The following is a 5741-nucleotide window of genomic DNA, read 5'->3' as shown; positions in this document are numbered from 1 at the left end:
TATACTTAGTATGTAGACCTTTCGTATACCGTCAATTAATTAAAAAACTCACTTTACCTAAACCTTGGAATCGCTAACTTCCTCCCGAATATGGTTTTTCACTTTACTGCACAAAATATTCAATAACTCCTTTAGAATTTTATGTGAATATTTGGAATTATATGGAGCATTTTCCAAAACAATTTTTGCAACTTCATCATTGCATGATGCTATGAGTTTTATCATCTCAAAAAAAAATTGACTTGGTTCCTTGATTCAATAGTGTCATCTTGACGTCTAAAAGCACCTTGAAGTGAAAAAAAACAAACAAACTGTGTCAATTGAAGTCTTGAGACACAATTATACTTTAGCTTTGGGCTTTCAAAACATTCCTAATATGGTAATTTTGATTTTATAAGTTTTGACAAACTCTTACTACATTATTGTGAAGGATCCTTTCTTACGTGTTTAAGGAAAGAATAGTTTTTTCCACTATTAACTTTTTTTCAACTTTTAAAACCTAAGAAAAAAAAGAAACAGTCATCAAAGTTAAAACAATAATAAAGACAATCAACCCATTGTCAAATTCAAATTTAATTACAAGTAGCAAATACAAATTTAATTACAAGTAACAATGAAAACATCTGAACTAGGGTGGCTGCTTGGTTTTTTACTAAAAAGATAATAAGTTAAGCAATATAATACAACATCTTTTAGTGGCGAATACTTTAACTACGAAGAAAAAACATCAAACAAGTGTATTGAAATCTTTTTGGATGATATTTTTATCCGATCACGGATAATTTTTTAAATGTATTTGATATGAACTCTATTTTAGATACGTCTTTCGTACTTCATTAATAAGATTTAGTGGATATTGTCAAATTTGAGGGCATTTTTCCGAATCACATTCTAAAGAACTTTTAAATTCATTATATGTAACTATAGGAGCTTGGAGAGTTTTTTTTCTTTCATTTTCTTCGATTCTGGGATTCTTATGAAATTTCTGAAGCTTAGTTAACGTAGATACATTTCTTTTATCTTCATCACAAGTTTTTCTTTTGAAAAAAGAATCAATTCTTTTATTCTTTATCATAATGTTGCAAATATAAATTTATCACCTCTCATCTATTCACAAAAATATATATTTAAATTAATCACATGCAAGAAGAAAATAATTTGCTTAAAAAAGGATAAAAAATAAACTTGATCAGTCTAACAATGTTCCTTAACTCTTCAATTTCAATGTGGTGAAATTTAATTTTGAAAAAGATGAGAGATTGAGGAGAAAATTTGGATAAAAAAAGAGGCAAAAAACAAACGAAGATACAAGACACATAAAAGAAATAATATCAGGTGAAGATCTGTAATATCATTTGCTTTTATAACATAGAGAAATAATCATCACAAGTAAAAACCATAATCACAAATTTCAAAGGATGAATTAACTAAAAAATGTATAATTAACAATGTATATATATATATATCCAAGCTTTTTCATTAATTCATCCATTATCACATAATTACAATAATTGTTGTTTCATTTGACGACAACAAATCCATGTGTAGTCTTAGTTTAAGAGATTCAATGATCAATATAAACATAAACCTCGTACACGGTTTTTGCACAAAACTAGGCAAATATGCCCTCTTTATTACTAAAATGGGCAAATTTTGACCCAAAGTGAAGTCCTGGGGCCAAAACGACTTCAATTGAAGAAGTCGTGCCTCCCCTGCACGACTTCACCCTGTTCATTTGACCAGGGTTGAAGTCGTGCACCCCAAAAACGACTTTAATAAAAGTTAGTGGTAGGCCAAGTGAGCATTCGGTTTTGTATTCTCATGTAACGAGCGGTATGATTCTTCCTTGAATAAAAGTTAGTAATATATTAGACGTTCGTCCAAGCAGTATTCAAGTGAATTGGTGATTTAGGCGTTCGTCCTTAATTTAGTATTCTCATGAAGCAATCTCGAGCGTTCGGTCTTGGTAGATTAATGATTGTGAGCGTTCGTCCTAATTTGGTAGTCTCGGCTGGTGAACCTGAGCGTTCGGTCTTAAATTGGTAGGTTTCAATCTTGAGCTTTCGGTCTTCGTGAAACAGTGATCGTAGGCGTTCGTCTTTAAATTGGTATTCTCAGAGAGTGATCTTTAGCGTTCGGTCTTGGTTCTGTATTAGTAATTGTAGGCGTTCGGTCTTAAGTTGGTGTTCTTAGGCTTTGTTTCGGATGTGTAGGGCTGTGCTGTCTTAAATCTCCAAGTTCTCTTACGGTCTTGCTCCTGTAGCTAGTCTTTTCTCTTCAAGTCTTAGTTTCCTTCTCGGTCCCGAGGGGTGGAGACCTGCAAAAGATTCTCCGATGCCAAAGTCAGTTTCAGAGCAATGGCTTTTCTCAGGAACAACAATAAATGTGCATTCAATGTAACCTATCTACCACTCACCGTGGACTTGTATTTATAGTTTTCGCTATGGGCTTGGGATTAGTGAAAAGTTAATCACGACCCATAACAGCCCAATAGCTTCTAAACTCTACTTACCTTAAACCAAGTTGATTCACCTTACGTTAAGATGATTAGTAGCATGGCCGGCCGTTGTCACGGGATTTATTCTTTGGGCGGCTGGCCTTGGGACGTGTTAGTTATCTCGTGTGACAAGGGCGTCCGCCCTGTTGCACTCAATCCTCCACGTTAGTCAGTGGCGGGGTAATTTCCCAGGTTTCAAGTGTTGGGATGGGCGGACGATCATTCACTGGTCTTATGACGTAGACACTAAAATGGGCGTCCTTCCGTACGGCGTCCGCCCCTTGCTGGTACAGGCTTCAATCTTGAGCGTTCGGTTTTGGTGTAATAGTGATTATAAGCGTTCGTCCTAATTTGGTATTCTCGGATAATGATCCCGAGCGTTCGGTCAATCTTGAGTGTTCGGTTTCAATCTTGAGCCTTCAGTCTTTGTGACTTAGTGATTGTTTAATTGTGATTGTGAGCGTTCGGCCTTAAGATAGTATTCTTAGGTTTGGATCTTGAGCGTTCGGCCTTGGTGAATTGTGATTGTGAGCGTTCGGTCTTAAGTTGATATTCTTAGGCGTGAACCCCCCTACGATTTCAATTTTTTTTTATATTTTTTTATTAAAAACGGTATTGTAATCGATTACAACATGTGGTAATCGATTACCATACCCTAAAGTCGTTTTTGGGATGCACGACTTCAACCCTGGTCAAATGAACAGGGTGAAGTTGTGCAGGGGGCACGACTTCTTCAATTGAAGTCGTTTGGGTCCCCCACGACTTCCCCATTTTCGTAATTTTGATTGAATTTGCCCATTTCGGTAATATTAAAGGCAAATATGCCTAGTTTGGTACAAAAACCCCTCGTACGCTAACCTACCATCAAAACTAGTTCATTTCTAGAATTAAACCCTCTTCCTTTACGTTCCTCAAGAATTTAAACATTGCAATGAATATACAATTTAAACAACATCCAATACCTTTAACTTAGCACACAATTGCACCAAATTTCAAAACAAAATTACCATCACAAATTTAAAATAAGACAATCGTGTCCAACTTATTTGTCTAACCATAGACTTCAAATAGACAGTCCCAATAGTCAAACTGAAGAACCATTTGTCATGGATTAATTCTCAAAATTTTAGTTTAATCCAACCATTACTGAAATAGAAATTGGTAATTTTACTGAAACAGCCCAGAGTAAATTAATAAAGAGGCGCATAACACCCTACAACTGGTGCCTAGTGCCATGCACCTGTAACATTGGCTCCCAAATGTCACCACTATCACTGTGATGTCTAGCAGTTGCTATGTAATCCAGCACCCATCCTAGAATTCCCAACGGTCCAAAACTGTATGTATAACAGAAACATGTAATCCAAAGACACTCTAAAAAACATATCTTATAATTTTTAAAGCTATTCCAACACTTACTCTCATAGATCATGCACTCAAAAGATTGTTTAAATCTACAAATTCCACTAACAACTCTAAACACCATTAATACCACACATCAAAGATTAACCTATATTTTACTCTATCCAAAAATTATCAATTTACAGTTCTAAACTCTAAAATACCATTAATGTAAAACACTATATCAATTTTGGTAAACATCAAATCTGTAACATTCACTGATACCTCAAACAAACTATAATACATTCGGTTCAGCATAGACTGAATGACATTTGGTTTATTCACCGAAAATTTTCGAAACCATAATAATAATAAAATAACCAAACAATTTAATATTATATTTTCTAGTTGTGAAGTTTATTAATCAAAAAATTATTAAATGATGTAATATGGGAATGTATAATATATAGAAGGTAAATAAAAACTTAAATTCCATTTCTGGTTAATTTATTGAATAATGTAGTACAAAATTGATAGTTATACTAATGTTGCTTAAATTAAATTCATATTAAGACTGTAGCACAAATCCTACAATTCAACATTTTTGTTTTTATTATTTTATTCACTATAATTTTTTCAGTTTTTAATTTTCAAATATCTAATTTTGTTATTTATCATTAAATGAAAAACAATGATAAAGATAACGTTATCATGCGTGAAATGAAGTTTGACATCTTCACAAGCACTATAATAGTAGTCTTTAGGGTCGATCCAATAGTCCAAAAAATGATATTTTTAAGTAACGGCAAAGAAAAATCTTTAATTTTCACTCATTTCGCTTTCAAAATTTCTTATGTTTGACGAATTCACACTGCAATGGCAACTGCGTACAACACCATTTCAATACTTTAATTTATGTTCATTGGAGACATCCTAATCAAGATTTTTCTGAATGAATCTTTATCTTATGTAATTCTCGTTGTAGGCATTATTCTATATTTTTACATTTTAGCTTGATACTTCAAAATCCACATTTATTATTTATCATCTTAAAATATATATGTAAATAAACAAATGAAAACATTCTAAAAATGTTGTCTTTTATTTGTAAAGTGGTAAAGCAATAAAAAATTCAATAATGAGAAAAATAAATAAATGATAAATGATATATTGAAAATAAAAAAAAAATTACATGATTATGATTAATAGGTGATGAGAGAGAGGGGGAAAGGAAAAAAAAGTCGTTATTAAAGAACAAAAGTAACTATAATTTGTAATTCAGTCATACAAGAAAATAAGGTTTAGAGACACTTATATATTATGAAATGATTTTATTTATAATTTATGTGAAACTTTCAACACACTCCACTTCAAGACATATACATATTTAATATGAGACTAAACATTAATAGTTGAATCAATAATTGACTACATAATAAATAAAATAATATATCTAACAAACAACAAACTTTATTATGATAAACTCTAATATATGACTTTGATAGTACGTTAAGAAGAAAATTTCAAACATAACTCAACCTTACAAAATTAACTTGTAAAATAAAGTTTACATTCACTTATGTACTATACATTAATGTTATTTTTAGTTGATACCATTGTTAGCTAAAGTTTAAGAATCTTCAACATACATTCAAGTAATAATTTACTAACTTTAAGATTATTTTCTTTATCTCAACAAAGTCAAATTTTCATCATATAACTTGTTTATCTCAACAAACTCAAACTTTCATCCAATATAACTCAAGTGTTACAACTTTCAATTATTTTCCCACTAAAGCTGTTTATAAAGTAAATATTGTTATAACTGACATATATGAAATAGATTTGCCCTAATAAAGAAGACATACTAAGTAATTTTTGTTTATAACCATTAGACGTTTTC

The 5741-nt window shown here is 31.6% G+C and overlaps 1 pseudogene; it reads right to left on the bottom strand.

Moving 5' to 3' along the window:
• Window positions 1-57: 57 nt before the first annotated feature.
• On the bottom strand, window positions 58-1075 carry LOC148202545 (uncharacterized; annotated as a pseudogene).
• Window positions 1076-5741: the final 4666 nt, after the last annotated feature.

This window comes from Vigna umbellata, chromosome 3 (genome assembly GCF_029865625.1).
Source record: "Vigna umbellata cultivar VRB3 chromosome 3, Vumbellata_1.0, whole genome shotgun sequence".
Lineage (NCBI taxonomy): Eukaryota > Viridiplantae > Streptophyta > Magnoliopsida > Fabales > Fabaceae > Vigna > Vigna umbellata.
The sequence above is the reverse complement of the archived record's forward strand: the minus strand, read 5'-3'. Positions and strand labels throughout refer to the sequence as shown.